The sequence below is a fragment of the Talpa occidentalis genome, unplaced genomic scaffold (assembly GCF_014898055.3).
Source record: "Talpa occidentalis isolate TD23 unplaced genomic scaffold, MPIMG_talOcc4v2.1 talOcc4.5, whole genome shotgun sequence".
NCBI classification, from domain to species: domain Eukaryota; kingdom Metazoa; phylum Chordata; class Mammalia; order Eulipotyphla; family Talpidae; genus Talpa; species Talpa occidentalis.
The window spans coordinates 78,213,829-78,226,120 of NW_023604861.1; positions in this window are offsets into that span (position 1 = coordinate 78,213,829).

Sequence of the window (12,292 nt, forward strand, 5' to 3'; positions counted from 1 at the left end):
TTGGGAGCATGGAGGGGGGCTGACTTTTTCTTGTTTTCTATAGGGAAAAAAAATCATACAATTTTGCTAATTTAAGAATTTGAGAATGATCTCTTAGACACTTGATAATATATTTCTGAATGTTAAGGAATAGAATTTAGCCAGAAGAGCCTATTGTGGTCAAAATAGAGGAGGCCTTACTGGGTCATTGGAAATAGCAGAGAAAAGTAGTGTTGTTGAACCTTCTAGTCAACAAACATTTTACAAGTGCCTGCTATGTGGTAGACACTCTACTGGGCACCTGGGGAGAAAGATAGCAAATAACTTTCATCTTTACCATCAATGACATTGGGGGAGGCAAGACAGGACTTATAAATATTCAATAACAACAATAGCTAATACTTCTGAACACCTACCACATGCCAGGTTCCATGTCAGATTCTTTACATGCAGGTCGCAGTCATGCCTTATAACCCTATGAAATAGATTCTGTGACTGATCCCCTTTTGCAGATGAGGAAACTGAGGTTTAGAGAGACTTGCCTAGTATCATTCAACTAAGCTAGTGATAAGGATGAAATTCAAACCTAGCTCTGGGAGCATGCTTCATCATTACAAATGATTGAGACGTAGTGGTCTCCTGGGCTCAAGAGTCAGACCCCCCAGGGCCAAATCTCATGCCCATCCACAGCTATGTCCTTGAACAAATTACCTTCCTGTGCCTCAGAGGAGGCAAAAGGGAGTACCCACTTCATAGTGATATTGTGAGAATGATTTAGTCTGCTGCAGGTAAAGTATTTTACATAAAAAAAGGGGCTCAAAGAATCTAGAAAACTTAAATAAGGGACCAGGAAAATGAATAACTATAAGAAAGTGAAAATCAAAATCAACAAAAAACTTTGAACCAGAGACACTCTATGGAGGGTGGGGGGCAGGGAGGGGAGGGATTGGGGTCAAAATAAGGGGGTTGCAATTGTGTGGGGAATATAAAAATAAAATTTATTTAAAAAAAAAGAATGTTGACAACAATAGTGCCTCATTTCACAGTCTTGCATCAAATAGTCCTTGGTTCTACAATTTGAATTTAAAGTCCAATGCATTGCCCATCTGGGCCCCTTTGATAACATTAGTTCTATCTAGAAAAATTACCCCCTTCGCTCCCCTGCTGTCCAGATCTGGAAAAAACACAAACCTCAGGCTTCGCTCTTTACTTTACTGGAAGAAAAGCAAATGTGGCTGGTCTGGGTTCAGGAAAGAGAAGGGACATCGATCCATCTTTCCTACCCTCCAAGAAAAGGAGAGACCAATTTAGCTTATGCAAGATCACTGTAAGGATGGGAACAATACCTTAGGAGGAGTTCCTATTTTGTCAAGGCCAACTGTGCTACCCGTTATCCCTTTAACATGCTTCTTCAACTCACGGGCAGTTGGGAATTTTACACAAACACTTCCACATCAGCTGCATCGTCTGGGGACAGCCCTACCATCTGTGCCTGAGATGTTGAAAATGATTCTTCTAAATATCCTCTTAGGCAGCTTTGGGATGATTTCAAACTTAAGAAGTCGTGGGTAGAAAACTGTCTGGCTTTATTTTTTAGGACTTACCATTTCTAATCAGAGTAGACAGGCTGTAAAATTCTAGATTTTGTCAATTTCTTTTCTATGTTGAGCAGCATCCTTGCTCTATATTGGCAGTCCTTTCCTTACTATAAGCCAAGGCATGGTCATAAACCTGAGTAACAGGTACAATGTGTTTAGAATATATTATTATTTGTTACTGGGAAGGTTTATAGCAGGCAACACACCTTAAACAAACGACCTCTAAATGTTTGCATTACAAAGGACTGTATGTTTAAACATACTCAACTTATCTTTGTTAGGGCTTGTATCTCTTTGCAGATGACTCCCCATCTACTTGTGATTACTGCTCATTTCCTTCATGGAGAGTTTTAGAAACCAACAAATGTGAATGAATTAGTGCTATGGACCCCCCCAGATGCTGAGCCACACTTAAGGGATATCTAAGGGTGAGGACAGGACCCTGTTCATTCAGGTCAGTTCTGTTGGCTGGCTATCAGAAGGAATGTTGCTGCCCTTGAGATTTTGGGGAAGGCAGTGCGCTATGGTGTTAAGAATATAGACTTGGAAGCAGATGGACTTGGATTTAAATTTCAACTCTACCACTTATTAGTTGAGGAGTTTCAGCTCTCACACAGTTACTCTTTCACATTATTTTGTCTTCTTCAATGGGCAATACTTTCGCAAGTTGGAAAAATTTTAAGGGCTAAAAATAAATATCATTAAAATCTTGTCTTCTCTTTCTATCTATCTTGCTTACCCATTCCCTGATTTTATAGGGTTCTATAGGCAACCATTGTTATTAGATTCTTATTGTTCTTTCAGGTGGTTTTTAAAGGAAGTATTTGAAACTCTAAATATATATGGCTATTTTACTTCCATTTTTATTTCAAAGGTAATTCCATGGTCTGGAACATTATTTTTCATTTTTAAGATCAGAGCGTAAAGATCTTGCTCATTTTTTATAGCTGCATAGTATTTCATTACCTGAATGTACCATTGTTTATTCAACCACATTCAAACACTATTGCTTTGTTTCTAGTCTTTTGCTATTAGAAATAATGGTACAATGAATAACTGGTATATATGCCTGCATATGCTGTTGGAATAACTCTGCTGGCAATGGGTAAAGGCATCTTTAATTTTAACAGTGATTGAACTATGTGGTTCTAATTTATTTTCAGAACTTGCTTTAACCAAATGGTGGTTGGGATGATGTTTTCATTTCAAAGTAAAATGTATTTTAAGGTTGAGTCCAATGAAAATAATTATATTTACTTCTAAGTGTATAATACAGTGGTCAAGAGTATGTATGTTGGAGTCAGACAGTCCTGAGATTGACTATTAGTCTTAACACTTAATGGCCGCCCTCTCTGAACTTCAGTTTCCATCAAGTGTAAAATGCCCACCTCCTTGAGTTGTTGTGAGGATTAACTTAGGCAATGAATATGAAGTGCTTAGCACAGAACAACATTCAATAATAGCAGCTATTAATTGTCATTAGGCAGAAAGTTTCAAGTTTGTTTTTTAAATTTTCTTGCCTACAGGTCCTGGAACAGAGCTGATCTAAGAAGTAGGTGCTCAGTAAATATTTATTGATTGGGTACTGTAGCAACATCTTTGAAGACATTATTACTTGCTTCCTTCCAAGTCTTCTTTCTGAGGACAAATCTGGGGACAAGTCTCAGTATTAACTATACTTTTAAATAAGCAGTTTGATTTTTCTTTTGTGGTCATTGGATTGTGTAATGGATTGTGTTTCCCTCTTTTCGCCTTAGCTGCTAGGAGGCTCAGAGCCAATTTTTTTTTTTTTGTTCTCTAACTAGTATACAGATCTCTAGAACAGGTGTCCTGTAAACCAGTGTTTCTTAATCTTGGCTGTATAGTAGAAGAACCTGGGGTACTTAAAAAATGTCCTATTAGATCACACGCTGTACCAATTAAGTCAGGGGACTCTGCCATCAGTACATTTTAAAACTCCTCAGGGGATTTTAATGCACAGACAAGTTTGAAAACAGGTATCTAAACTAAGCTTACCCCTACTTTTCCCAATCCTTATTTTTCTTCCATGGTAATAAATACTTCTCTTATACTCTCCATTTATCTTTTCTCTTTCCATGTGGAAGTAATACGAGGTTTCTTATGAGTCATCCACAATACAATGCTTGGCAATAAGGAGACTGAAGGAACAGAGGAGGAAATTGGGTTCCTTTTGAGAAAAATTAATTTATTCAGGCGTGCATCACTCATCTATATTCAACAAATATTTATGAAGTGTTTTGGGCTCAGCTCCATGTTTGCGGGATGGGAATTACCTCTACATTTCGTGGAAATGACATCTAAGAGAGATCCTTCCTAGCGAATATGGTTTTTAGGCATATGATAATTTCAGATTGTTTAATAAGAGCTGTGCTTCTGACATTTCTTTTGCCCTCCAGGGAGGATCTTGGCATTTACCCAGAGAAACATCCTAACTGTCCACAGCAGGGTGTGGTAAGGAACCTAGAAACATGTCAGTCACTAGAAGGCGTTGTGGCCCCAGGAAAGCCAAGTATTTGTATGATGAGGCATAGAGTGGATTTTGGCTTATGTCTTTCATCACTTGGCCTAGTCCTTTGTCAGATGAAAAGGTAGCCCCTGAGAGCATTAGCGGAAACAATCATCGGCCTAAGCTCCCTGTGAGAGAAGCAGACTTAGTCGAGAAGGCCTGGCAGTCTCTGAAAGGACCAACTACAGTGGCAGGGATCCTCATAAACACAGACCCACCGTGCTCAGAGCCACTTTCCCTCTGGCCCTGGCCACCATGCCTCTGGGCTGTGTGCAGACTCCGGGGGAAGGGTGTCCACAGCAGTGGGGAGGCGAGGAGAAACAAGCAAAGCAAAGAGGTGCCTGCAGGCCCCAGTGACAGGGTAATCTGGAGATTCACTGACAAATCTCTGGTTGAGAAGAGCTCTTTATAGAACAAAGAAGCAAGGAGAAGGAAGTCATGCCTAAAAGTATAATCTCATCAGATCAATGTAGATTCCAGCTGGGGCCACTTTGGTCCAGTAGGTGCAAACAAGGTTTCATGTAAATTTTGAAATTGCTGCTTTATTTAGGGCCGAGGTCATTTTGGATTTCTTATCCAACGGTAGAATTCTCTGCTCATTTTTGTGGGCTTGGCTCCCTCAACAACAGACAGTGAAAGAGTAGAAGTCAGCTAACAACAGTGGCCCCATCTAAGCTGAGTTGTACTTTCGCAGCAGGCATCCCTGCCAAGGTGGGAAAATCTGAGTTGCTCCCCAGTGGGTGCAAATATGTGGGAGAAAATTGAATAGAATTCCCTCCAGGTCCCTCTAGGGAGCATGCTTCCTCTCTCACTCTGTTTTATTCTCATTTTCAGTTCTTCTGTGTCCAGTTAAAGCCTTTATGTTGTTCAAAATGAAATTAGAACTGCAAAGGAAAGGGGAAGCAGTTGTGGCTTATGATGGCACTGAAAAAGGTGGCAATTGGTGGCAGCGTCAGGTTCCCCAGCTGGAGTCAGAATCCCTCAAATAAAAGGAACTGAAGTTGCTGGCCTCTTCATGCCTGCAGGTTTGTGGGAGGTCACAGAGCTGCAGCACCCATACTTGTCCTTGAGTTCCTGGGCAACTAAGGCCTTGGGACGTCCCAACCTAGCTCCATCTCCTCCCCTTCCTCTCCTTTATGAGTGCTGCTGGGGGCCCTGCTGGAGGCTCTGCTATCTCCTTACCCCCCCAAGCCTATTCTGTGAAGATCGTTCCCCAATTCTGGAAGGATTTATGTATGTCCTTCTGAGGAGGAGCATGTTTTAAAGTCCAAATTTTTTTGGAGATGTGCAAAAACACAAACAATGATGCTGCATCCCCTTGGTGAAGGTCCTGGGAATTCAGAGTCCTGGGGGAGGGGCTCTTCCTGGGTCCCCAAGCAGGTCAAGTGACCTCAGAGGAGCAGGATCAGAGCGCATGCCCAGGTTTCCCTCGTCAGAGGCCAACTCTGTAGGGCTTGGCCCTTAGTGAAAGCCCCTGGAGGGCCTCGAATAGGGTGGCTTCTTCTGATAAATGGTTACCTGCTGGGCTCTCTCAGCTGAGTTCTGCCAAAAGGTCTTTTGAGCACTCACTCTGATGGCAAAGTGAGGAAGTGACTATGACAGGAAAGTTGTACTTGGAATGTGTCTCCTCAGCCGGGGCTGATTCTAGTGCAGCTTGCTGGCCCTCCCAGTATTGTGGCCAGCCTCACAAGACAGAGAAGAGCTGGGAGGTGCGAACCAGGACCCAGCTCTGTCAGTCGCCACCATGCGACTTGGGGCAACTCACTCAGAAACTCAGGGTCTCAGCCCTTTTCACCTCAAAACATTTTATGTAATCAAGTGTGTTATTCATTGGGTGTCATTCTCTCCCCTAGTTTATGTAGACAGGAAGTGGAGTTGTGCTAAAAAGAAACCCAGCAAAGCCAAAACACACATACACAAAACCCCTCAGCATCTCTCAGTTGAGTTTCACTTGTCAGAAAGTGCTGCTAAAGGACAGCTTGATTTTTCTTTATGCAGCTTGTCTGCAAATGGCACTTGAACTAAAATATTCCCTTTCATCTTTGTGACAGAAATATGATTCAGTAATTCTTTGTGAAAATGTAGATGATACGCTGCCGTAGTTACAGTGAGTTAGGTTTAAGTGGCAAATGCCTACTGATAAAGACTTAATTAAAGACACAATAGCAGTGGGAGGTCATTATAGTAATTACAGTCCCGGCTTTATTGTTGAGGCCCAGTACTGAATTGTAGTAGCACATTAGCGCTACATAGTGTCTCGATTTGATGAGGCAGTGATCCGATTCAGTGTACTTAGACTTTCATTTACCGTGGGATTGGTCCTTTATGCAAACACCCTGGTTCCACTCTATTTTAGTGTAGATTTTGTGCCTCATTTAAAATACGTGATAAAATAAATCAGTAATCTCGTATGCGGGTGCTCTGTTTCATCTCTTTCTGGTCACATGTTACAGTGGCACTAGTGGTACAAATGTGCCCTGGAACTTCCTTATGGCTGCACATCTGTAAGCCTCTCCTTGGGGAATCTGAGACTTCATAGAGCAGGAAGTTAAGACCAGCAATTCTCTCTTTGCCTGGGATGGGGCAATAGATTGTGCACCATGAAGGTCTGGAACAGCCTGACTTTGGGGTGTATGTGAGATGGAAAATCTGTTATCTCCCCTTTCTGAACAAGGAAGCAGAATCCTTGGCAGCTTCCAGCATGTTTCTGCCCCAGGCCTCCTCAGAGCGCTGTTACACGGGACACAGCTCCGGGAAGAGCACCTTCGTGCATTGAGGACAAGCCCTTCACCAGATCTGCAGGAAAGGGGCAGGGTGTTGAACTGGATTTCTTGGCAAATAGGTTGGAATGTTGGCATCAAAGGACCTGGATCCTAATGCTTCCTGACTTTTTTTTTTTTACAGTTGATCAATTTTATTTTATTTTATTTATATATTTTTTTAAATTATTTTTAATTTTTTACATCACTGTTCATTTTTAAACAATATTTGCTTCCCCTCACCACCCTCAAGTGTAGTCCCCATAGAGTTTCCTTCACCAGTGGACCCGAGCGCCATCACCTCAGCCCCCTGTGCTCCTCCCTCCCTCCCTCTGATCCCTCTCCCGCCTCCTCCCGTGCAGGATGCCTTATAGCAGGAATATAGGGGAACCAAATAAGACATCAGTGTAAAAAAAAATAGCAATACAAAACACAACAAAGCAAAAACAGAAAATTATAAATTAGAGACATACCGCTTCCTGAACTTCTTGACGGGCTGTTGGTGAAGATCCGGTCCATTGGCCTCTTCACTGGCTCTTCAAACTCCTGGTCTGCTGTTTGGAGCTAACTTTAGCTTTGCCTGCCCTAACCAAACTGTGACACCCCTCTCCCTCCACACCCTACCTGCCTCTGCCCCAACCCCAACACACAGAGGCATAGGCCAAAAGTCCTCATGAGTTTATAGGCAAATATCTTCAAAAAATTTTAACAAATCAAATCCAACATGTATAAAACAAAAATAATTATAATCGGGTGATATCTAATCCAGGTATATAGGCTGATTGAAAGTGAATCAATGTAATCCATCATTCCAATGTCATAGATGTCAACTGAGGCAGAAAAACGTTTGACAAAATTAATACCCATTCATGATAAAAACTGTCAGCATATTAGGAATAGTCAGGACTTTCCTTGAACTTATGAAAGCCCTATAGCTAACATTATACTTAATGGTGAAGGATGAAATATTTTCCTTCTGTGGCTGGAAACAAGGGAAGAATGTCTGCTCCCCCTATACTTACTTATTCAAGATAGTAGTACAAGTTCTAGCTACAGCAATAAGATAAGAACAGGAAGGAAATAAAAGCCAGAAAGATAGGAAAAGAAGAGAGAAAATTATCTCTTTGCAGACAACATGATTATGTAGAAGATCCCAAGGAATCTACAGGTAGGGTGCAGCAGGGCTTAGCAGACCTGAGTCAGGGCTTAGGGATGTTGGGATTGAGGATGGATGTAGTTATAAAGAAGAAGCGGGAGGGGGTCTTGTGTTATTAGAATAGTTCTGTGTCTTGTGGTGGTGGTTGCGTGAAATTGCACACGTGATAAAACTGCATAGAGCACAGACATGTATAACCAGTAAAATCTGAATAAACTATGGTTTTTATGGTGTCAATTTCTTGGCTTTGCTGTTGCTCTATAGTACAATAGTTATGTAAGGTGTTTATAAAGGGGAATACTGAGTGAAGAGTATGCAGGACCTGCCAGTACATTTCTTTGCAACTTCCTGTGAATTTAGATATTCCCAAAATCAAAAGTGAAAACACACACACACACTCACATGCGTACATGCACCTCTAATAATCCCCAAAGGGGTAACTTTGAAACTGCAGATGGAAAAGTATTAGTTCCCAAGGCCTCCATGGTGGCACAAGGGCTTAAACACCACATTATGAAGCAATCCACAGCCTCTGCAGCACGAGTTCAATCCCCTAGCTGGCCAGAGAGAAACCCACATGGCGAAGCAGACCTCTCCTATCTCACCCGCTGCTCCCCTCAGCAGTGTGTTTCGTCAGTCTGCCTGTTCTGTTCCCCGCTCTCTCCGGTGGATCATCTCACTCCCCGCATCTCTGGCCTGTACCACAGCTCTTGTATGCATAAATAAATAAATCTTAAAAAAAAAAAAGGAAAAGTATTAGTTCCTGGATGGAGCACAGGGCTATGATGTTAGGTAGGGGAGAGACTATTTAGGAGGGATGGGGCCAATAGGTTTATTTATTTTATTTATTTATTTTTTTTTTAATGTCTGGGAGTTTTTTTTTTTAAGATTTATTTATTTATTTATTTATTTATTTATACAAGCACTGGGTACAGTCAGAAGCGTGGGAGGGTGAGAGAATTCACCAGAGCCAGAGCGGGGAGCAGAACAGGCAGAAGGACCGAAGTACACTGCTGAGGGGAGCAGCGGGCGGCAGGAGAGGTCTGCGCGCCATGTGGGACCCTCTTCTGGTGGCTGGGGAGCAGCCGGGGATTGAACCTGCACTGCAGAGGCTGCGGGCAGCTTCGCAACCCAGCGCTCAACCGCTGCATCGGCCCGGAGCCGATAGGTTTTTAAAGAAAAATTACATTTCCCATTTATTTCTGGGGTCAGAGCCCAAACAGGGCATTGCATTCAGACAGTGCCTGGGTTGAGGTTATGGGACATGATACATATTTAAAAATATTATTTATCGAATTTTTTCAATAATTAAAAAAATACAGAAAAATGAAAAGAAGAAAATGAAATTTATCCATATTTTCAGTATTCAGAATTATCCATTCTGGATGTTTGTTAACAGATGGCGTGTTTGTTTTTGGTCTTCCTCTTTTTTTTTTCATTTTAAAGAAAAATCACTCTATTGTTTTTCCAAGGAAGTTTTATTTTAGGGGGAAGCAAGGACATGTGTGAAAGAGATGGGAGGAAAGAGATAACAAGAGCCCTAGTCTATCTTACTTTATTTTGCTACTTTGCTTTGATCACTTCTTTTCTGCCGGAGAAAGGGCAGCTGAATAACCTGACCTCCCAAAAGCTTCTTAACTGCACTATGTATTCAAGGGGGTATTTTATGGCACCACAATGATCTGTTTCAGTGCTAGGGAGCAGATGCCCTGGTACAAAACTCAGGCAATAACTGAGTTGGGAAGCTCAGTAAAGACAGATAATTTTGTGCTGGCATAGTATTTAGAAATTGACCACTAGAGAGAGTAGAAATCATTTGTTATGAGCATGGGCTAGAAGGTTAACTTTTTGTTTTCTTACTGGCTATTTAGATATTTTCCACGCCAGCAATTTACTTTTTAATTCTATTAAAGTGTATTAGGAAATCCTCAAACTTACCAGATAGCCTGTCAGGGTCTAAAGATAGGGTGACAGAAAATAATGCACATTCTTGGTGTAACATGCATTTCACCTGCAGCTAGGTTAGTAAAAGACTATTCTCAAATTATCTCTTTTCACCATGGCTGTGTTGGATATAGACTTGTTAAGATAACCAAAATGTTATCTTGGAAAAAACAATGATAAAATTCTGGAAATAAAATGTTCCTCAGTGAGGAAGGATAGGGAGAATTGTGGATATACAGGGAATTCTAAAGCCCAAAGGCACAAATAGCAAATGTGAACTTGATCAGGAAGGTGGAATAAAGTCACATGTGTGCATTGCATGTGAGCCTCCTGGAGGAATAAACACAAAGTATGGAATGTTTAAGACTGGGGTCTGAATACTCAGGGGGTTGGGGAATATTTTGATCAATGTTAATGAGATATAACTCACATACTATACAATTCAACCATTTACAGTGCACAATCCACTTTACTCAGTTATGCAACCATTACCACAGTCAACTTCTGAAGATTTGTACCACTTCAAAAAGAAACCACAGACTCTCTCCTGCCTATCTCTCTCCTCCCTTTCTGGCAGAGGGAATGCTGTCCCGTGATGGTGAGCCTCTTCAAGGACAGGGGCATCTCCCCTGTGATGGCAAGGCAGAATGAACTTGGACCCTTGATAACTTTAAGAACAGAGAAGCTCACATTTTTATGTGAGTGAGAAATGTTTCTTGGTTAAACTACTACATTTTGGGTCCTCTTTCATGCTGCTGAATCTATAACCTAATAAAACAGGGAGAAAATCAAGCACACTGTCTAATTCTGTGACAAATCCCAGCCTAGAGAAGGGAGAAGAGACAGACATTTGAGAACCATTAGCATGTGGCACATAAAGTCCCACCTGCTTATTCAAACTTGACTTTTTGCCCAGACTTATCTTTTGATGCCAGCATTTGCCTCTGAAGAATTGCTCCCAAGTCTCAGACCCTGTGGGCCTAACCCTAAGCTGATCTCATCCAAACCTTCCTGCTCCCCACTCTGCTTCTGTCTGTCCTGTGCTGAATGTCCTGCATACTATCAGCCAGTCACACTTACCTTGAATCTTAATTATGAACAGTTCTGAGTTTCTGTGAAATTGTTCTAAGTCCCCATGTCTTGTCTCTACCTAGTGGAGAATTAGTTCTGAGAGTAGGGACCAGGTGTTTTGTTTCTTCAGATATCCTATTATACTTCTAGATACTGTTCATCATCAACAACAAAATCCCTAATTGTGACACAGGTATTCGATAGTTTTTGAAGATAAATGAAGATATTTTCCAGGAGTATAATTTAGGGACATCAGAATGATGGTCCAGCCCCTGCAGAAAACAGTGTGGAGGCTTCTCAAGATACTAAAAATAGATCTGCCATATGATCCAGCAATTCCATTCCTAGGTATCTATCTGAAGAATGTTAATTTACTAATTCAAAGGGATATATGCAGCCCTATGTTCATTGCAGCACTATTTATAATAGTCTAGTTACAGAAACAACTAAGAGCTTAATGACAGATGAGTGGATATAGATGTGTATAAACACAGTGCAATACTATGACCTTAAAAATAATAAGATGAAATCTTCACATTTGTGACAACATGGATGAAACTGGAAGGGTTTATACTAAGCAAAATAAGTCAGGAGAAAGTCAAATATCGTATCATTTTTGCTCATATGTGGAATATAAAGAAATAAAGCAAAAGAACAGACAAAACTAAACCAAAACAAATCCTTGAAATCTGACTGCATAATTGAGAACCAGTGGGAGAGACATAGGGGAGGAGGATCAAAGGGGGGAATGGGCCCAGTAGATTGTATTGCAGATTATTGGTGCAGATTATTTGGTGGTGGGTGTGGTATGATAACATACATTGAAAAGGTATGAACCTATATCCCTTAATCATATACAGTGTTGCACTCAACACTACCTCAGTAAAAATACTTCAATGAAAAAATTTTGTTCTGAATTAAAAAAAAAAATCTACAAAAGCAGAGAGAGGGTCTCCCTGGTGGTGCAAGGGGTTAAGCATCACACTATGAAGCAATCCACAGCCTCTGCAGCATGAGTTCGATCCTCAGCCGGCCAGGGAGAAGCCCACATGGCACAGCAGATCTCTCCTGACTCGCCCGCTGGGTCCTCAGCATGTATTTCAGCCAGTCTGCCTGTTCTGTTCCCCACTCTGTCTCTGGTGGATCCTCTCACCCTCACCCCCCGCACCTTTGGCCTGTACCCCAGCTCTTGTATGCATAAACAAATAAATCTTTTTTTTTAAAAAAGCAGAGAGAATAGAAAAATCAGCTCCCATGT